This window comes from Mizuhopecten yessoensis, unplaced genomic scaffold (genome assembly GCF_002113885.1).
Source record: "Mizuhopecten yessoensis strain PY_sf001 unplaced genomic scaffold, ASM211388v2 scaffold9847, whole genome shotgun sequence".
NCBI classification, from domain to species: Eukaryota; Metazoa; Mollusca; class Bivalvia; order Pectinida; family Pectinidae; genus Mizuhopecten; species Mizuhopecten yessoensis.
The window spans coordinates 689,630-713,244 of record NW_018408252.1 but is presented as its reverse complement, the minus strand read 5'-3'; the positions used below and the strand labels follow the sequence as shown (position 1 = coordinate 713,244).

General features: G+C 42.8%; 1 protein-coding gene across 2 annotated transcripts in view; it reads left to right on the top strand.

The window, feature by feature from the left end:
- The window catches only part of LOC110458906 (orexin receptor type 2-like), a 157,644-nt gene that overhangs the window by 111,189 nt on the left and 22,840 nt on the right, over positions 1-23,615 (top strand). Inside the window, exon 1 of one of the 2 annotated variants that reach the window (XM_021510876.1) lies at positions 1,530-1,656. The exons of the other annotated variant lie outside the window; for it this stretch is intronic. The gene's annotated coding sequence lies outside the window, so the exon portion shown is untranslated. Of the gene's footprint in view, positions 1-1,529; positions 1,657-23,615 lie in introns of those variants that run through there. 2 annotated transcript variants of the gene reach the window in all.

Below are 23,615 nucleotides of genomic sequence, written 5' to 3'. Positions count from 1 at the left end.
CCCCCGACTGGTTCTATCAGTGTCCCCCCGACTGGCGATCTGACACGGCTTAATCGCTGTATGTGCATCAGCGGAGTCGTCTTCATGGCTCCCTTTAACCTGGTGGTGACCACCAGACTCGCTGGTCAAATGTACTTGTTTACTGTTAATGTGAGGCTACGGATGTTTTCTGTCACACTGAACCCTAGTCGTACACATGTAGCTGCCTGCAATGCGTTTTGAAACTTCATTTTTACGTTTATTTGAAATTTCAAAATCATTTAAACAACTGATACAGAATATGATAACATGCAAGTTAAACACGTTAAAATATGCTTCAACATGAAAATACAAACAATGATTAAGGATAGGACAATATGCTATTTTACAACTAATACATGTTGTGAAGTTGACAACAAACAAGCCAAGCCTTCCTATCAATACATTGGCAAGCACTGACTGGTATTTCCGATTCAAATGACGCATTAAGGGGGATTATTCGGTGCTTGGCTCCAAATCCGACCCGATTATTTATAAACTTAATTAATAGTGTCGTCAGTTACAGACTGGTGATGTATCAGTTTGTGTTCCAAGTTATTTGCATATGAACTTTGGCGTCAGTACAGTCGAACCATCGTTCGGAGACCGTCACCTCCATGATTATTTATTCTAGCCTATTTTATAACGAACCTGAAATAGTAACAGTCGCTAACTCGATTTCTTTAAGAAATTTTCATTTATACTTGGTTCGGTTTGTTTGTATTTTCCGTCCTAGTATCAGCTATGGTAATTTAAGAACGTGCCAGGTTTTGGAGATGGAGGAAAGCCGGAGTACCTGGAGAAAAACCACCGACCTTCGGTAAGTGCCTGGCGACTGCCTGTATGAAGGTCTCGAACCTGTCACCCAGTGGTGGAGGCCGGTGGTAGCAGAAGAATAGACACCTTAACCACTCGGCCACCGCGGCCCCATTTATCAATAACATTTATAACGTATTCTAATATGACGTCATCTTTACAAGGTCGTCCCTAAGTTGATTTTTAGTACACAACATCAAAACCGTGCCAGCTTTGTTTACAGCCAGATGTGGAAGGGTATATCAAAGTTTCATGCTGTAATGAATGACGTTCGTTGGACATCAATATATCAAGTAATGTAACATTAGCTGTGACGTCATACAGGTGTGTGAAAGGTATCTTCGTTTCTATAGAGAAACCATGTCATTAAAACCCGGAGAATCATTACACTACTTAAAGGGCTACCGATCAGCTTGGTCTTTGTGTCGAAAGTGGCATACACTGTACTTGCATAACAATATCGTCAAAGCGACTTTTGATCTAACGTGTTGAGTGTTAATGGAGAGACGTACATAGTCTGTTGTATTCGAGACAGGATACAGTCTGCTGGAAACACTCATCACTGTTTGGGTTCACATTCAATGATGTGCGGAACGGCTGATAGTGGGTGTAGAAAACCAGGTCAGCCCTGAGAAATACAGTGATACACTTAATTAACGGTACGTAGCTGCGGGACAGAGTGCCAGGCAGACGTGTTTGGTTTTCTCTTGTCACGAGTGGTTCTGTCCGATAGGATTTTACTGGGACTTAAATGGTATGTACCATTATATGGGCGGAACAGTTGAAGTGATTCCTGTCTCTCCTTCAGATCGCGTACGAAAGGTAAGATTATAGAAAATGGATATTGATTAGGCTATATTGAGTAACTTATCACTGGTGTATATTGTATATTGACCTGATCTTTTCTTGTTTAAGCCAAAAAACAGTAATAGTTTGTCAACATCAGAAAACGAAATAATGATTAAAATTTAAGATGATAATTTATTTTATTTTCATGTTTGTCGAGGTCGTATGTTGCTTTGGAACAATTACAAGTAAAATAATGGTATCGCTGTCAACTGTTTTCACAATATCCAAGTAAACATGTTGTATTTAATTTATAGATAAGAAATTTCATTTTGATATATACATGTACATGTACCTGTCCAATTGCAAACAGAATATACATAAAACTACGTCTCAATCAAACCTTACCACACATTGAGCCTTTTACATTGAAGATCAACACAACCCGGTTCAATCAAAACCTTACCACACATGACGCCTCTAGATCTACTATTAAAGGTCTCCACTACATGGTCAATCAAAACCTTACCAAACCTGACACCTCTACTACGAAGGTCTCCACCACCTGGTCAATCAAACCCTTACCACACCTGACGCCTCTACTATTGAAGGTCTCCACTACCTGTTCATTCAAAACCTTACCACACCTAACGCCTCTACTATTGAAGGTCTCCACTATCTGATCAATCAAAATATAACCACACCTGACGCCTCTACTATTGAAGGTCTCCACTATCTGGTCAATCAAAACCTTACCACACCTGACGTCTCGACTATTAAAGGTCTCCACTACCTGATCAATCAAAATATAACCACACCTGACGCCTCTACTATTGAAGGTCTCCACTACCTGGTCAAATAATACCTTACCACACCTGACGCCTCTACTATTGAAGGTCTCCACTACCTGATCAATCAAAACATTGCCACACATGACGCCTCTACTATTGAAGGCCAACACTACCTGGTCAATCAAAACCTTAAGACACGCGACGCCTCTACTATTGAAGGCCAGCACTTCCTGATCAATCAAACCCTTACCACACCTGACGCCTCTACTATCGAAGGTATCCACCACCTGGTCAATCAAAACCTTACTACACCTGACGCCTCTACGATTGAAGGTATCCACTACCTGATCAATCAAATCCTTTACTCACCTGACGACTCTACTATTGAAGGTCTCCACTACCTGGTCAATTAAAACCTTACCACACCTGACGCCTCTACGATTGAAGGTCTCCACTGCCTGATCAATCAAATCCTTAACACACCTGATAATTAATTTTACACAATTTCAGCATTTATTAAATTGACATACATTAATGCAATACTAATCTATGTCAGTATCATTTTTATTTACATAAATTTTCATTTCAAATCCTTTAAATTCTGACAACCTATATTTTTTTGGTGGTAGAAAATATTCTTCACTTCAACGCAATATAACTACAAAATTGGAAGAAATTCTACTGAGAAATGGTGACACAATCCTATTACCTTAAGATGACCTCACAGGCCACATTGTCTCGGTCAACCAGACGCTCTCATCACCCTGTTCGACGAAGCATGCACAAGACAACAAGAGTCTGGTTGAACGAGACAACAGGCCACAAATTGGTATACCGCAGGCCTCTGACAGGTAGTGGAGACCTGTGAATGAAGTTCTGTATATCATGCATTCAATCGTATATAACGATGTCCTTCTTATAAGTAAATTGGACCTGGATGACTTCTCTCACTTTAACGTCTCTCCCTCAATAAGACGTATACAATTTGGTTCGAGTTCGCCATCATCTCAAAGCAAAATGTGTCTAAGAAATGGCGCCAACAAACCTTGCTTTCCTTTTCTTTGTAAGAAATCACACCACTGTGTTTGGGATGATTTATATAAAGCAATTTGCAGGATTGCCAAAAATCTATTTGTTCATTTTTCAAGGCTACATGCCTTATTCTATTTAAATCTGAAAACGGCAATAGTTTTCTAAATGAGAATAAGAAACAGAAACACACATGTTTTTTTCTATAAACACGCGTTAAGGTAGTACTCTTCGGAGGTTTAAATCACGTTCAAGACTCGTTTTGATCTCGTGTAACAGGTTTTTGCCTTTTTTTTACACTAGGTTGGTTACTTACATCGTCGTTGTATCGCAATTTTTAACCGTATCAAGTTCATTTTTGTTGTACAATTTTATAATGTTCAATATCATTAACAGAAGTTACAACAAAGTGGAAAATTGTACATTATTAGTATCTTTTTACATATATAGTGTAACTGAAGCACTTATGATTTTTTAACCTAATAAAAGTCAAATAATAATGAGACAAAAAAGAAGAACACGGAGCTCCAATTTTTGTGGCTGATTAAGAAGCGAAACACATTCCTTTAAATATTACTAAAACTTTAATAGCAGAACTTTTTTTATCAAGCGTTAAATCTGTAAAAAGAAAAATGTGAAAATCTGTAATTTTTCATTAAAAAATAGGGGTAAGGCTAACTTAAATCGCTTTTGAATTGAAAGAATACGTTTAAGAAATTATACTTTCGTTATTTAAAAGAACACACGATTTTCATCAATTCTGCAAATTTTATTTTACAAAAAAATGTTAAAATGCATTTCTCCGAAACAGGTTACATGTACCTCCCTTGTACTGTGAAACATCCATGGGAACATCTGAAGAGTTTGTGAATAATCCCAAAATACTCATGATCCGAGTTATTCTATTTAGACTGTTGTTAAGTCAGACGAATATTACTCATACGAAAACGGTATTAGATTTTAAAATGTAAATTAAATTGTTTGAAATTCGCCATCAGTGACGTGACCTATTGCTTAAATTATATGATTTTTATCTTCGAATGGCAAATATTCTTTGGTTGAATTGCATGCTACATTTAATAAACTGTCACAATACCCTCTCAGAGGGGCATATTACTGTCTCGTCCTAGGAATCTATCACTAGGAATCTGTGGGCCTCCGCCAAGGCAGAACAATCTGCATGATAATAACTTTCACATTTCAAGGCGTATTTTAACTCACAAACCATGATAGGAATATTGATTTCTTACATTTTTAAATCATGCAAATAACACGGTTTTTTTCCGAGTTTAAATCAAATACAAATTCGCTATTTGCATTTTGCATTGTTAAAGGTTTATTTTTTTCCCTCGTAAAATTGTAGAACTGAGGCACAATATCAATATCAAATTCCGTGGTTTTAAATATTTTAATGGTAGAAAAAATGAGTTCATCAAAATTTGACCCCAATAAACACCATTTATACAATGATTTAATGGTTCAACAAAAGTTATCTGCGACACCGTAAGTGGAACCCGCGTCTACAAGCACACTAGCGCCCGTATCAATATATACGCGTCTACAAGCACACTAGCGCCCGAATCAATATATACGCGTCTACAAGCACCCTAGCGCCCGTATCAATATATACGCGTCTATAAGCACACTAGCGCCGTATCAATATGTACGCGTCTACAAGCACACTAGCGCCATATCAATATATACGCGTCTACAAGCACCCTAGCGCCCGTATCAATATATACGCGGCTACAAGCACACTAGCGCCGTATCAATATATACGCGTCTAACTTAACAACAAAGATGGCTTATGAAATCGCGTTTACCAACACATTTAAGCCAATATTAAAAACCACCGTCTTACGAAACAACAATAGCACGTATTTGTAAACCTACGTCTTTCAACACACCAGGGCCTATACTATAAACCTACGTCTACATACTATAAATCTACGTCTACATACTATAAATCTACGTCTACATACTATAAACCTACGTCTACCAAACCACCAGAGCCGTACTATAAACCTACGTCTACCAAACCACCAGAAACAGTACTTTAAACCTACGTCTACCAAACCACCAGAGTCAGTACTATAAACATACGTCTACTAAACCATTAGAGCCCGTACTATAAACCTACGTCTACCAAACCACCAGAACCCTTACTATAAACCTACGTCTACTAAACCACCAGAGCCCGTACTATAAACCTACGTCTACCAAACCACCAGAGCCCGTACTATAAACCTACATCTACCAACACACCAGAGCCCGTACTATAAACCTACGTCTACCAAACCACCAGAGCCCGTACTATAAACCTACGTCTACCAAACCACCAGAGCCCGTACTACATATATAAACCTACGTCTACCAACACACCAGATCCCGTACTATAAACCTACGTCTACCAAACCACCAGAGCCCGTACTATAAACCTACGTCTACTAAACCACTAGAGCCAGTACTATAAACCTACGTCTACTAAACCATTAGACTCCGTACTATAAACCTATGTCTACTAAACCACCAGAGCGCGTACTATAAACCGAGGTCTACCAAACCACCAGAGGCCTTACTATAAACCTACGTCTTCCAAACCACCAGAGCCAGTACTATAAACCTACGTCTACCAAACCACCAGAGCCCGTACTATAAACCTACGTCTACCAACACGCCAGAGCTCGTACTATAAACCTAGGTCTACCAAACCTCCAGAGCCCGTACTATAAACATACGTCTATAAGACCATATTCGTGCTGAAACTCAGAGATTGAAAAATATTACAATATTAATCTGTTTATTTTCCCCATGATTGTTTGTATATAGCTAGTAATAGGTGGTTAGCTAGACGACTTGCTATCGGTGGCAATATTAGTGAAGCCGTCGTCTCTAGAAATGCCAGGTATATATTAGAATACATTCAGTTGTACAAGAGATGCCAGGTATACATATGAATACATTCAGTTGTACAAGAGATGCCAGGTATACATATGAATACATTCAGTTGTAGAAGAGATGCCAGGTATAAATATGAAACATTCAGTAGTACAATAGATGACAGGTATAAATATGAAACATTCAGTTGTACAATAGATGCCAGGTATATATTAGAATACATTCAGTTGTACAAGAGATGCCAGGTATAAATATGAATGCATTCAGTTGTACAAGAGATGCCAGGTATAAATATGAATACATTCAGTTGTACAATAGATACCAGGTATAAATATGAATACATTCAGTTGTACAAGAGATGCCAGGTATAAATATTAATACATTCAGTTGTACAAGAGATGCCAGGTATAAATATGAAACATTCAGTTGTACAAGAGATGCCAGGTATATATAAGAATACATTCAGTTGTACAAAGGATGCTGGGTTTAAATAAGAATAAGTTAATCTTGCTTGTAACAAGCATTTTCATTGGCTTAAAAAATTATGTTATCGGCCCATAACGTAAAAAAATGACGTCGCCGTTTGTAACGTCGCTTTTGATTGGCTGAAACAGCGGCGTAATAATTTCTAAGAAAAAAGAGTCCATCAATGCAAGTGGATTTCTACAGTGATTGTGTATAGTAGATTAAATTATAAGGATTGACTTGAATATATTTTTTATGTTATGAAGCTATAACACAAAAAACCGGAGTGTACTCTCATCATAAACCGCTTCGCGGTTTATTTAGAGTACACTCCAGTTTTTTTTTTGTTATATCTCCATAACATAAAAAATATATTCAAGTTAAGTACATTCGGTCGCACTTTCCGTGTATTACATTTGTTTTGGTATATAAGATTTTACACTTTCAGTTTTTGCGTACAGGGACTGATCAGGGGTTTTGTATACAACGTTTCCAGTATGTATATTTTTACTGCAAAACTTCATTAAGTCGAGCGAAAACCGTGTCAGTAATTGGACTAAGTACACTCGCACTGGCTGCAGCTAAGTTCATCAACGTCGTCGTAAAGTGAGTATAGTCAACATTCATGACTAACTGGCACTGAAGACAGATGCTAACCTCGCTGTAAGGGACCTATACGTTTCTTTATTGCAGAGAACACAGAAGTAAATTGTGTACTCTTAAAACTGTTGGACGTTTTTATTGCAGAATAAAAAAAAGCTGTTGTCAGTTCCAAGTTTTACTCATTGTCCGTTCTATTTAGCAAAGTGACACGTTTCTGACATTTTTCTACAGAAATGTGTTGCACTCTCTATAAAGTACATGTTTTATCCATTTTCGTTTCTCACGACCCTTCCAAGAACCAGCTAATTTGACAGTTAATTTCTACATACAACGAACAACAAAAATGTAGTGGTTCTTCCTGTGACGTAATGATCCTTTTGTGTTTGTTTGTTTTTCTGTTCTGTAAATGACAGTAGCTGTATGTGTTCTCTTATTTTCTATAAATCTTTTGGTATAAATTCTGTTATTTTCTAGGCAGTGTCTGTATCAATTCTGTTATTTTCTAGGCCATGTCTGTATAAATTCTGTTATTTTCAAGGCAGTGTCTGTATCAATACTATTATTTTCTAGGCAGTGTCTGTATCAATTCTGTTATTTTCTAGGCAGTGTCTGTATCAATTCTGTTATTTTCTAGGCTACAATGTATGTCTGTATCAATTCTGTTATTTTCTAGGCTACAATGTATGTCTGTATAAATTCTGTTATTTTCTAGGCAGTGTCTGTATAAATTCTGTTATTTTCTAGGCTACAATGTATGTCTGTATCAATTCTGTTATTTTCTAGGCAGTGTCTGTATCAATTCTGTTATTTTCTAGGCTATGTCTGTATAAATTCTGTTATTTTCTAGGCAGTGTCTGTATAAATTCTGTTATTTTCTAGGCTACAATGTTTGTCTGTATCAATTCTGTTATTTTCTAGGCTATGTCTGTATAAATTCTGTTATTTTCTAGACATTGTCTGTATAAATTCTGTTATTTTCTAGGTATTGTCTGTATAAATTCCGTTATTTTCTAGGCATTGTCTGTATAAATTCTGTTATTTTCTAGGCTATGTCTGTATAAATTCTGTTTTTTTCTAGGCATTGTCTGTATAAATATTGCTATTTTCTAGGCAAAGCCGGTATAAGTTTTATTATTTTCTAGGCAGGGTTTACATGAATTCTATGATTTTCTGCTTAAACTAGAAAAAAATGGAATAAATGGTACAAGAATAATTTTATTTATGCTAATGTTTTTTTTATTATATCCGTGAGCAGCGCTCTCACCAGTATTTATCACTGGAAGATCAAGTTCAAATAGTTGCGCCTACTTTGCGGTTGTAGCTAGTCATTAACAATGTCTTATTGTACGTCTTTCAATTGGATTCATTTGTGACATCACAATAACGTCCCTAGAGAAACTACAGTGGAACAATATTTCTTAATTCATAGCCCCCTAAATAAGATTTTTTGGTTTGTAGAACTGAAGTCATTGCGGGATCTTCAAGAACATTCAGAGCAATAATAACATTAGCATCGAATCTACTATGCCATATAGTTGCACGCCTCTGAATGCAAAATGCAGGCCGCTGAATGCATAGTGCACGCATCTGAGTCATAGTCAACTCCTCTGAAGTCACGTTTTGAACAGTGCACGCCTCTGTCACTGAATGAACAGTGCAAGCCTCTGCCTCTGAATGTGAACAGTGTACGCCTCTGACTCTGAATGAATAGTGCACGCCTCTGTCACTGAATGAATAGTGCACGCCTCTGCCTCTGAATGTGAACAGTGTACGCCTCTGACTCTGAATCAACAGTGCACGCCTCCGTCACTGAATCAATAGTGCAAGCCTCCGTCACTGAATGAATAGTGCACGCCTCCGTCACTGAATGAATAGGGCACGCCTCTGCCTGTGAATAAATAGTGCACGCCTCTGCCTCTGAATGAACAGTGCACGCCTCAGTCACTGAATGAACAGAGCAAGCCTTCGACACTGAATGAGTAGTGCACGACTCTGACTCTGAATGAACAGTGCACACCTCTGACTCTGAATGAACAGTGCACTCTGAATCAATAGTGCACGCCTCCGTCACTTAATGAATAGTGCACGCCTCTGCCTGGGAATGAATAGTGCACGCCTCTGACTCTGAATCAATAGTGCACGCCTCCGTCACTTAATGAATAGTGCACGCCTCTGCCTTTGAATGAATAGTGCACGCCTCTGATTCTGAATCAATAGTGCACGCCTCGGCCACTGAATGAACAGTGCACGCCTTCGTCACGGAATGAACAGTTCACGCTTTCGTCACTGAATGAATAGAGCACGCCTCTGAATCTGAATGAATAGTGCACGCCTCTGTCTGTGAATGAATAGTGCACGCCTCTGCCTGGGAATGAATAGTGCACGCCTCTGATTCTGAATCAATAGTGCACGCCTCGGCCACTGAATGAACAGTGCACGCCTTCGTCACGGAATGAACAGTGCACGCTTTCGTCACTGAATGAATAGTGCACGTCTCCGTCACTGAATGAATAGTGCCCGCCTCTGACTCTGAATGAATAGTGCCCGCCTCTGACTCTGAATGAATAGTGCCCGCCTCTGACTCTGAATGAACAGTGCACGCCTCAGTCACTGAATGAACAGAGCAAGCCTTCGACACTGAATGAGTAGTGCACGACTCTGACTCTGAATGAACAGTGCACACCTCTGACTCTGAATGAACAGTGCACTCTGAATCAATAGTGCACGCCTCGGCCACTGAATGAACAGTGCACGCCTTCGTCACGGAATGAACAGTGCACGCTTTCGTAACTGAATGAATAGTGCACGCCTCTGTCTCTGAATGAACAGTGCACGCCTCAGTCACTGAATGAACAGAGCAAGCCTTCGACACTGAATGAGTAGTGCACGACTCTGACTCTGAATGAACAGTGCACGCCTCTGCCTCTGAATGAACAGTGAACGCCTCCGTCACTGAATGAATAGTGCACGCCTCTGACTCTGAATCAATAGTGCACGCCTCCGTCACTGAATGAACAGTGCACGCCTCTGTCACTGAATGAAAAGTGCACGCCTCTGACTCTGAATGAAAAGTGCACGCCTCTGACTCTGAATGAAAAGTGCACGCCTCTGACTCTGAATGAACAGTGCACGCCTCCGTCACTGAATGAATAGTGCACGCCTCTGACTCTGAATGAATAGTGCACGCCTCTGACTCTGAATGAATAGTGCACGCCTCTGACTCTGAATGAATAGCGCACGCCTCTGACTCTGAATGAATAGTGCACGCCTCTGACTCTGAATGAATAGTGCACGCCTCTGACTCTGAATGAATAGTGCACGCCTCTGACTCTGAATGAATAGTGCACGCCTCTGACTCTGAATGAATAGTGCACGCCTCCGTCACTGAATGAACAGTGCACGCCTCTGACTCTGAATGAACAGTGCACGCCTCTGACTCTGAATGAACAGTGCACGCCTCTGACTCTGAATGAACAGTGCACGCCTCTGACTCTGAATGAACAGTGCACGCCTCTGACTCTGAATGAACAGTGCACGCCTCTGACTCTGAATGAACAGTGCACGCCTCTGACTCTGAATGAACAGTGCACGCCTCTGACTCTGAATGAACAGTGCACGCCTCTGACTCTGAATGAACAGTGCACGCCTCTGACTCTGAATGAACAGTGCACGCCTCTGACTCTGAATGAACAGTGCACGCCTCTGACTCTGAATGAACAGTGCACGCCTCTGACTCTGAATGAACAGTGCACGCCTCTGACTCTGAATGAACAGTGCACGCCTCTGACTCTGAATGAACAGTGCACGCCTCTGACTCTGAATGAACAGTGCACGCCTCTGACTCTGAATGAACAGTGCACGCCTCTGACTCTGAATGAACAGTGCACGCCTCTGACTCTGAATGAACAGTGCACGCCTCTGACTCTGAATGAACAGTGCACGCCTCTGACTCTGAATGAACAGTGCACGCCTCTGACTCTGAATGAACAGTGCACGCCTCTGACTCTGAATGAACAGTGCACGCCTCTGACTCTGAATGAACAGTGCACGCCTCTGACTCTGAATGAACAGTGCACGCCTCTGACTCTGAATGAACAGTGCACGCCTCTGACTCTGAATGAACAGTGCACGCCTCTGACTCTGAATGAACAGTGCACGCCTCTGACTCTGAATGAACAGTGCACGCCTCTGACTCTGAATGAACAGTGCACGCCTCTGACTCTGAATGAACAGTGCACGCCTCTGACTCTGAATGAACAGTGCACGCCTCTGACTCTGAATGAACAGTGCACGCCTCTGACTCTGAATGAACAGTGCACGCCTCTGACTCTGAATGAACAGTGCACGCCTCTGACTCTGAATGAACAGTGCACGCCTCTGACTCTGAATGAACAGTGCACGCCTCTGACTCTGAATGAACAGTGCACGCCTCTGACTCTGAATGAACAGTGCACGCCTCTGACTCTGAATGAACAGTGCACGCCTCTGACTCTGAATGAACAGTGCACGCCTCTGACTCTGAATGAACAGTGCACGCCTCTGACTCTGAATGAACAGTGCACGCCTCTGACTCTGAATGAACAGTGCACGCCTCTGACTCTGAATGAACAGTGCACGCCTCTGACTCTGAATGAACAGTGCACGCCTCTGACTCTGAATGAACAGTGCACGCCTCTGACTCTGAATGAACAGTGCACGCCTCTGACTCTGAATGAACAGTGCACGCCTCTGACTCTGAATGAACAGTGCACGCCTCTGACTCTGAATGAACAGTGCACGCCTCTGACTCTGAATGAACAGTGCACGCCTCTGACTCTGAATGAACAGTGCACGCCTCTGACTCTGAATGAACAGTGCACGCCTCTGACTCTGAATGAACAGTGCACGCCTCTGACTCTGAATGAACAGTGCACGCCTCTGACTCTGAATGAACAGTGCACGCCTCTGACTCTGAATGAACAGTGCACGCCTCTGACTCTGAATGAACAGTGCACGCCTCTGACTCTGAATGAACAGTGCACGCCTCTGACTCTGAATGAACAGTGCACGCCTCTGACTCTGAATGAACAGTGCACGCCTCTGACTCTGAATGAACAGTGCACGCCTCTGACTCTGAATGAACAGTGCACGCCTCTGACTCTGAATGAACAGTGCACGCCTCTGACTCTGAATGAACAGTGCACGCCTCTGACTCTGAATGAACAGTGCACGCCTCTGACTCTGAATGAACAGTGCACGCCTCTGACTCTGAATGAACAGTGCACGCCTCTGACTCTGAATGAACAGTGCACGCCTCTGACTCTGAATGAACAGTGCACGCCTCTGACTCTGAATGAACAGTGCACGCCTCTGACTCTGAATGAACAGTGCACGCCTCTGACTCTGAATGAACAGTGCACGCCTCTGACTCTGAATGAACAGTGCACGCCTCTGACTCTGAATGAACAGTGCACGCCTCTGACTCTGAATGAACAGTGCACGCCTCTGACTCTGAATGAACAGTGCACGCCTCTGACTCTGAATGAACAGTGCACGCCTCTGACTCTGAATGAACAGTGCACGCCTCTGACTCTGAATGAACAGTGCACGCCTCTGACTCTGAATGAACAGTGCACGCCTCTGACTCTGAATGAACAGTGCACGCCTCTGACTCTGAATGAACAGTGCACGCCTCTGACTCTGAATGAACAGTGCACGCCTCTGACTCTGAATGAACAGTGCACGCCTCTGACTCTGAATGAACAGTGCACGCCTCTGACTCTGAATGAACAGTGCACGCCTCTGACTCTGAATGAACAGTGCACGCCTCTGACTCTGAATGAACAGTGCACGCCTCTGACTCTGAATGAACAGTGCACGCCTCTGACTCTGAATGAACAGTGCACGCCTCTGACTCTGAATGAACAGTGCACGCCTCTGACTCTGAATGAACAGTGCACGCCTCTGACTCTGAATGAACAGTGCACGCCTCTGACTCTGAATGAACAGTGCACGCCTCTGACTCTGAATGAACAGTGCACGCCTCTGACTCTGAATGAACAGTGCACGCCTCTGACTCTGAATGAACAGTGCACGCCTCTGACTCTGAATGAACAGTGCACGCCTCTGACTCTGAATGAACAGTGCACGCCTCTGACTCTGAATGAACAGTGCACGCCTCTGACTCTGAATGAACAGTGCACGCCTCTGACTCTGAATGAACAGTGCACGCCTCTGACTCTGAATGAACAGTGCACGCCTCTGACTCTGAATGAACAGTGCACGCCTCTGACTCTGAATGAACAGTGCACGCCTCTGACTCTGAATGAACAGTGCACGCCTCTGACTCTGAATGAACAGTGCACGCCTCTGACTCTGAATGAACAGTGCACGCCTCTGACTCTGAATGAACAGTGCACGCCTCTGACTCTGAATGAACAGTGCACGCCTCTGACTCTGAATGAACAGTGCACGCCTCTGACTCTGAATGAACAGTGCACGCCTCTGACTCTGAATGAACAGTGCACGCCTCTGACTCTGAATGAACAGTGCACGCCTCTGACTCTGAATGAACAGTGCACGCCTCTGACTCTGAATGAACAGTGCACGCCTCTGACTCTGAATGAACAGTGCACGCCTCTGACTCTGAATGAACAGTGCACGCCTCTGACTCTGAATGAACAGTGCACGCCTCTGACTCTGAATGAACAGTGCACGCCTCTGACTCTGAATGAACAGTGCACGCCTCTGACTCTGAATGAACAGTGCACGCCTCTGACTCTGAATGAACAGTGCACGCCTCTGACTCTGAATGAACAGTGCACGCCTCTGACTCTGAATGAACAGTGCACGCCTCTGACTCTGAATGAACAGTGCACGCCTCTGACTCTGAATGAACAGTGCACGCCTCTGACTCTGAATGAACAGTGCACGCCTCTGACTCTGAATGAACAGTGCACGCCTCTGACTCTGAATGAACAGTGCACGCCTCTGACTCTGAATGAACAGTGCACGCCTCTGACTCTGAATGAACAGTGCACGCCTCTGACTCTGAATGAACAGTGCACGCCTCTGACTCTGAATGAACAGTGCACGCCTCTGACTCTGAATGAACAGTGCACGCCTCTGACTCTGAATGAACAGTGCACGCCTCTGACTCTGAATGAACAGTGCACGCCTCTGACTCTGAATGAACAGTGCACGCCTCTGACTCTGAATGAACAGTGCACGCCTCTGACTCTGAATGAACAGTGCACGCCTCTGACTCTGAATGAACAGTGCACGCCTCTGACTCTGAATGAACAGTGCACGCCTCTGACTCTGAATGAACAGTGCACGCCTCTGACTCTGAATGAACAGTGCACGCCTCTGACTCTGAATGAACAGTGCACGCCTCTGACTCTGAATGAACAGTGCACGCCTCTGACTCTGAATGAACAGTGCACGCCTCTGACTCTGAATGAACAGTGCACGCCTCTGACTCTGAATGAACAGTGCACGCCTCTGACTCTGAATGAACAGTGCACGCCTCTGACTCTGAATGAACAGTGCACGCCTCTGACTCTGAATGAACAGTGCACGCCTCTGACTCTGAATGAACAGTGCACGCCTCTGACTCTGAATGAACAGTGCACGCCTCTGACTCTGAATGAACAGTGCACGCCTCTGACTCTGAATGAACAGTGCACGCCTCTGACTCTGAATGAACAGTGCACGCCTCTGACTCTGAATGAACAGTGCACGCCTCTGACTCTGAATGAACAGTGCACGCCTCTGACTCTGAATGAACAGTGCACGCCTCTGACTCTGAATGAACAGTGCACGCCTCTGACTCTGAATGAACAGTGCACGCCTCTGACTCTGAATGAACAGTGCACGCCTCTGACTCTGAATGAACAGTGCACGCCTCTGACTCTGAATGAACAGTGCACGCCTCTGACTCTGAATGAACAGTGCACGCCTCTGACTCTGAATGAACAGTGCACGCCTCTGACTCTGAATGAACAGTGCACGCCTCTGACTCTGAATGAACAGTGCACGCCTCTGACTCTGAATGAACAGTGCACGCCTCTGACTCTGAATGAACAGTGCACGCCTCTGACTCTGAATGAACAGTGCACGCCTCTGACTCTGAATGAACAGTGCACGCCTCTGACTCTGAATGAACAGTGCACGCCTCTGACTCTGAATGAACAGTGCACGCCTCTGACTCTGAATGAACAGTGCACGCCTCTGACTCTGAATGAACAGTGCACGCCTCTGACTCTGAATGAACAGTGCACGCCTCTGACTCTGAATGAACAGTGCACGCCTCTGACTCTGAATGAACAGTGCACGCCTCTGACTCTGAATGAACAGTGCACGCCTCTGACTCTGAATGAACAGTGCACGCCTCTGACTCTGAATGAACAGTGCACGCCTCTGACTCTGAATGAACAGTGCACGCCTCTGACTCTGAATGAACAGTGCACGCCTCTGACTCTGAATGAACAGTGCACGCCTCTGACTCTGAATGAACAGTGCACGCCTCTGACTCTGAATGAACAGTGCACGCCTCTGACTCTGAATGAACAGTGCACGCCTCTGACTCTGAATGAACAGTGCACGCCTCTGACTCTGAATGAACAGTGCACGCCTCTGACTCTGAATGAACAGTGCACGCCTCTGACTCTGAATGAACAGTGCACGCCTCTGACTCTGAATGAACAGTGCACGCCTCTGACTCTGAATGAACAGTGCACGCCTCTGACTCTGAATGAACAGTGCACGCCTCTGACTCTGAATGAACAGTGCACGCCTCTGACTCTGAATGAACAGTGCACGCCTCTGACTCTGAATGAACAGTGCACGCCTCTGACTCTGAATGAACAGTGCACGCCTCTGACTCTGAATGAACAGTGCACGCCTCTGACTCTGAATGAACAGTGCACGCCTCTGACTCTGAATGAACAGTGCACGCCTCTGACTCTGAATGAACAGTGCACGCCTCTGACTCTGAATGAACAGTGCACGCCTCTGACTCTGAATGAACAGTGCACGCCTCTGACTCTGAATGAACAGTGCACGCCTCTGACTCTGAATGAACAGTGCACGCCTCTGACTCTGAATGAACAGTGCACGCCTCTGACTCTGAATGAACAGTGCACGCCTCTGACTCTGAATGAACAGTGCACGCCTCTGACTCTGAATGAACAGTGCACGCCTCTGACTCTGAATGAACAGTGCACGCCTCTGACTCTGAATGAACAGTGCACGCCTCTGACTCTGAATGAACAGTGCACGCCTCTGACTCTGAATGAACAGTGCACGCCTCTGACTCTGAATGAACAGTGCACGCCTCTGACTCTGAATGAACAGTGCACGCCTCTGACTCTGAATGAACAGTGCACGCCTCTGACTCTGAATGAACAGTGCACGCCTCTGACTCTGAATGAACAGTGCACGCCTCTGACTCTGAATGAACAGTGCACGCCTCTGACTCTGAATGAACAGTGCACGCCTCTGACTCTGAATGAACAGTGCACGCCTCTGACTCTGAATGAACAGTGCACGCCTCTGACTCTGAATGAACAGTGCACGCCTCTGACTCTGAATGAACAGTGCACGCCTCTGACTCTGAATGAACAGTGCACGCCTCTGACTCTGAATGAACAGTGCACGCCTCTGACTCTGAATGAACAGTGCACGCCTCTGACTCTGAATGAACAGTGCACGCCTCTGACTCTGAATGAACAGTGCACGCCTCTGACTCTGAATGAACAGTGCACGCCTCTGACTCTGAATGAACAGTGCACGCCTCTGACTCTGAATGAACAGTGCACGCCTCTGACTCTGAATGAACAGTGCACGCCTCTGACTCTGAATGAACAGTGCACGCCTCTGCCTCTGAATCAACAGTGCACGCCTCTGACTCTGAATGAATAGTGCACGCCTTCGTCACTGAATGAACAGTGCACGCCTCTGCCTCTGAATGTGAACAGTGCACGCCTCTGACTCTGAATGAATAGTGCACGCCTCTGACTCTGAATGAATAGTGCACGCCTCCGTCACTGAATGAATAGTGCACGCATATAAATGCTTAGTAAGCATCTCTGATTGCAATATACAAGAAGATTATAAAATAGAAATTGTTTTTTTAAATACATTTTCAACAATTATCCCGAAAGATTTTCGACTGGTTTATATATCTATGTTTCTATGTAACGCTCTGATTGGTTGATCCCAACAGGAAGACGATTTCCTGAAACTGTATGCATGAAAAGCCACCATGGGAAATGTGAAACGAACGCTGGCGGTACGACCTGTATAATTATAAGTCTCTATCACATGGTGTGGCTGAACGCTACGCCTCTGTTAAGCTAATGCCTGATGACGTATTGAGGATCGTCACGTCTGGAACAAATCGGGTCGTGTGGTCAACACACCGGATGTCAGATTTCCTACAAAGGACGCCTTGCTCATTACTTCCGCCTACGTCCTGTCAGGCTATTTAGTGTATCTCATATAATGAACTTATATTACATTTTGTATATTCAATTTGTTGACTCGTTAATTATAACTATTTTTGTTTTAAACCGAACAACTGATTTATATATCATGTTATATATGATAATGATGAATTCGAAGTTATACTTGTTTTTGTTAAAATAACAACAATCGACGTCAATTGAAGACATCAATTGATATATTGCATCTGAATGTATCGTCTTAGAATGAAACAAGGCTCCTTTCTAAGCTGCTGTAGGAATTTACCTGCTCATTAGACCACTGTGGAGGCCGCCGAGCTCTTTTCATTTAGATATTAAAGAGATGGAATGTGATCCGTGTCCCAATGGCAACCATTGGTATAGTTTAGTCGCACATCCGGCACGATCAGACATCCTGTGGGTTTGTTGTCTACATTGCATAAACTACGAGCAAATAATTGCTCAAGGATTTATATCCATTGTCTATTGCTGGTCTGGACAACGGCACTGTACGCCCGAGACAGGTGTCTGTATTGACATATATATAAGCCGAAGGTTACTGTTATTGAATTTCAAGGCATTCTTTCAAACTTATAAAATCAATTCTTTCCTAGACATACATATTCACATTTAGTGATTTGCAAATTACAGCCGTATATGGGTAACGCCGTGCATATAACACACACGTGATCTTATATTATCAGTCTAGGTTCGATAAACTCAGTGGAGACGCCGCTGCAGTACACATTCGAACGTTAAGTGTATTGTTGCCAAAGTCTGTGACCTCATTTGACTTCAACAAAATTACACATATAGGGGATGTCACACAAAAAACACTTGTTTTATGTCGGTAGACGTAGTAACGGATGTGATTAATGCATATAAGCGAAACGATAACCCATATTCACCTAGTTATTGCTCGCGTATAAACTACCATACACATTAAAGTCTTAAATACAATATAAGGCACAAGTAATTGAATTTTTCAATTACTCATTTTTTTTCTAAGCCGAGGAACGTCTAAATACTTCCTTTGCAAGTATGGAGTTGGTATTGCATACAGTTAAACTCGTACGACATCAGTGTATTGGTACAAGGTTCATGCAGAATGGAATCCTATCTTCACTTGTTTTAAAGATATCGTTTTGAAATAGGATTCGTTCAAAGGCACTTTTTTCTCTGATGATCAGGTAATATTATGTATCAAATTGAAACAAAAAACACTGTAACCTTGGTATCGAAATCAATAAAAGCGTACTTCTGAGAACTGTAGTGACAGACTTCACACCATCGCCCCTTCAACAGACACATTTCATGACACAAGCGATGAATTCGCCATATACATATGTTATTGCAGAGTCCAAAATCGCTCCTAGGGGAATTTTGTTTTTGGAACTATGCCAAGCGATGATAAATGTCAAAGATCGTCGAATGTCTGCCAAAAAGATTTATGAAAATACTAGGTGATTCTTTCAGCTATTACACTTCTCGCGGGAACGAAAGACAATGGCCCGAGTGTTGGTGATCCTTCCAACATGTTACACTACCCAAAGGAAAAACAGACAATGGCCCGAGTGTTGGTGATCCTTCCAACATGTAACACTACCCACGGGAACGATAGACAATGGCCCGTTTGTTGGTGATCCTTACAACATGTAACACTACCCACAGGAACAATAGACAATGGCCCACTTGTTGGTGATCCTTCCAACATGTTACACTACCCACAGGAACAATAGACAATGGCCCGCTTGTTGGTGATCCTTCCAACATGTAACATTACCCACAGGAACAATAGACAATGGCCCAGGTGTTGGTGATCCTTTCAACATGTAGCATTACCCACAGGAACAATAGACAATGGCCCGCTTGTTGGTGATCCTTCCAACCTGTAACATTACCCACAGGAACAATAAACAAAAGACCAATTTTTGGTGATCCTTTCAACATGTAACCCTACCCACAGGAACAATACACAATGGCCCGCTTGTTGGTGATCCTCCCAACATGTAACACTACCCACGGTAACAATAGACAATGGCCCGTTTGTTGGTGATCCTTACAAAATGTAACACTACCCACAGGAACAATAGCCAATGGCCCACTTGTTGGTGATCCTTCCAACATGTAACATTACCCACAGGAACAATAGACAATGGCCCACTTGTTGGTGATTCTTCCAGCATGTAACATTACCCACAGGAACAATAGACAAAGGCCCACTCTTTGGTGATCCTTTCAACATGTAACACTACCCACAGGAACAATAGACAATGGCCCACTTGTTGGTGATCCTTCCAACATGTAACACTAATTTAGAGCAGTATCGTGCTGTGTCGATGATAAATATATATTACCTTGTCATTTAATATGGCCAATTATTTTGACAAAAAAATATCAAAACTAGCGGGATATCGCATTAATTGAAATATTTTGTACCAACGATTTTAGTGATTTGTTTCTGAATCGTTTGCACAAACTTGGATTCGTAATGATGCCTTCTCCAAACTGGTAACCAGTAGGGTAAGTCCTGGATGATGTCTGCTCCAAACTGGTAATCAGTAGGTTTAGTCCTGGATGATGTCTGCTCCAAACTGGTAACCAGTAGGGTTGGTCCTGGATGATGTCTGCTCCAAACTGGTAACTAGTAGGTTTAGTCCTGGATGATGTCTACTCCAAACTGGTAACCAGTAGGTGTAGTCCTGGATGATGCCTACTCCAAACTGGTAACCAGTAGGGTTAGTCCTGGTTGATGTCTACTCCAAACTGGTAACATGTAGGTTTAGTCCTGGATGATGCCTACTCCAAACTGGTAATCAGTAGGGTTAGTACTGGATGATGCCTACTCCAAACTGGTAACCAGTAGGGTTGGTCCTTGATGATGTCTGCTCCAAACTGGTAATCAGTAGGGTTATTACTGGATGATGCCTACTCCAAAGTGGTAACTAGTAGGGTTAATCCTGGCTGATGTCTACTCCAAACTGGTAACCAGTAGGGTTAGTCCTGGATGATGCCTACTCCAAACTGGTAATCAGTAGGGTTAGTCCTGGATGATGTCTACTCCAAACTGGTAACCAGTGGGGTTAGTCCTGGTTGATGTCTACTCCAAACTGGGAACATGTAGGTTTAGTCCTGGATGATATCTACTCCAAACTGGTAACCGGTGGGGTTAGTCCTGGATGATGTCGACTCCAAACTGGTAACCAGTATAGTTAGTACTGGATGATGCCCACTCCAAACTGGTAACTAGTATGGTTAATCCTGGATGATGTCTACGCCAAACTGGTAACCAGTAGGTTTAGACCTGGATGATGTCTGCTCCAAACTGGTAACTAGTATGGTTAATCCTGGATGATGTCTACTCCAAACTGGTAACCAGTAGGTTTAGTCCTGGATGATGTCTACTCCAAACTGGTAACATGTAGGTTTAGTCCTGGATGATGTCTACTCCAAACTGGTAACCAGTAGGGTTAGTCCTGGTTGATGTCTACTCCAAACTGGTAACCAGTAGGTTTAGTCCTGGATGATGTCTACTCCAAACTGGTAATCAGTAGGGTTAGACCTGGATGATGTCTACTCCAAACTGGTAAACAGTAGGGTTAGTCCTGGATGATGTCTGCTCCAAACTGGTAACTAGTAGGGTTAATCCTGGATGATGTCTACTCCAAACTGGTAACTAGTAGGGTTAGACCTGGATGATGTCTGCTCCAAACTGGTAAACAGTAGGGTTAGTCCTGGATGATGTCTGCTCCAAACTGGTAACTAGTAGGGTTAGACCTGGATGATGTCTACTCCAAACTGGTAAACAGTAGGGTTAGTCCTGGATGATGTCTACTCCAAACTGGTAACCAGTAGGGTTAGTCCTGCATGATGTCTACTCCAAACTGGTAATCGGCAGGTTTAGTCCTGGATGATGCTTACTTCAGACTTGTAACCAGTAGGGTTAGTCCTGGATGATACTTATTTCTGACTAGTTATCAGTAGGTTTATTCCTTGATAATGCCTACTCCAAACTTGTAATCAGCAGGTTTAGGCCTGGATGATGCTTATTTCAGACTGGTAACCGGCAGGTTGTTTTTCCTTTTAAATATACCATGCTAGTTTACAGTGTTTACATATATAGTTTCAATCCATTAGATTCGGTAGATTTTCATGTCTTCATATATTTATTTTACTATTGAATTCAGTTTGAGTATAGTACTGACAAATATAGATAGCTTTTAATCTTCGATCAAAATACAGTTCGACGTTAAGAGAAAGTAAAACTTACTTGCCCTAGAAACGGCGCTTGGCCGTACAATCTTTTTTTTTACAGAAGCTTATTTGATTAAATCAAGTGACATTTATCAAAACATTAAGCCACCATATGTAAATGTCACTGACCACCTTAAGGGGGTTTTGTGAGTGCGTTGCCTCTTTTCTATAAATCGATTACAAATATCGCGGTGTTTTTTTCTCCCACTTTCTCGCCAAGATATTCTATTATTGGATTCTTTATACACTGAAAATTTGTCGTCAACATGTTTCAATTAATTTGAATTCATACAATTCGAAATCATTTGTCAAACAATTAGAATTTAAGATCTATCAAATTAAATCCGAATTAAAATTAAACGATTACTTTATCGTCAGAGCTTATTTTATTAGATTAGAGCTGTATCATGTTTTAAGATTTGTATTGCCGTTGCGATTTTATAACAATTATTAAGTAAACCAGCAGTAAACACACATTAAGTAACCAAAAAGTAAACACATATCACATAAATTATATAAGGGAGAACACTGTAAACGTTACTTTGTATACAAGGGGGATATAAGGAAAAACACTGTAAACGTTACTATGTATACAAGGGGGATATAAGGTAGAACACTGTGAACGTTACTTTGTATACAAGGGGTGTATACAAGGGGGATATAAGGTAGAACACTGTGAACGTTACTTTGTATACAAGGGGGATATAAGGGAGAACACTGTAAACGTTATTTTGTATAAAAGGGGGATATAAGGGAGAACACTGTAAACGTTACTTTGTATACAAGGGGGGTATAAGGGAGAACACTGTGAACGTTATTTTGTATACAAGGGGGATATAAGGGAGAACACTGTGAACGTTAAGTTGTATACAAGGGGGATATAAGAGAGAACACTGTGAACGTTACGTTGTATACAAGGGGGATATAAGGGAGAACACTGTGAACGTTACTTTGTATACAAGGGGGATAAAAGGGAGAACACTGTAAACGTTACTTTGTATACAAGGAGGATATAAGGGAGAACACTGTGAACGTTACTTTGTATACAAGGGGGATATAAGGGAGAACACTGTAAACGTTACTTTGTATACAAGGGGGATATGAGGGAGAACACTGTAAACGTTACTTTGTATACAAGGGGGGTATAAGGGAGAACTCTGTAAACGTTACTTTGTATACAAGGGGGGTATAAGGGAGAACACTGTTAACGTTACTTTGTATAGAAGGGGGATACAAGGGAGAAAACTGTAAACGTTACTTTGTATACAACGGGGATATAAGGGAGAACACTGTAAACGTTACTTTGTATACAAGGGGGATATAAGAGAGAACACAGTAAAGGTTACTTTGTATACAAGGGGGATATGAGGGAGAACACTGTAAACGTTACTATGTATACAAGGGGGATATAAGGGATAACACTGTAAACGTTACTTTGTATACAAGGGGGATATAAGGGAGAACACTGTAAACGTTACTTTGTATACAAGGGGGATATAAGGGAGAACAC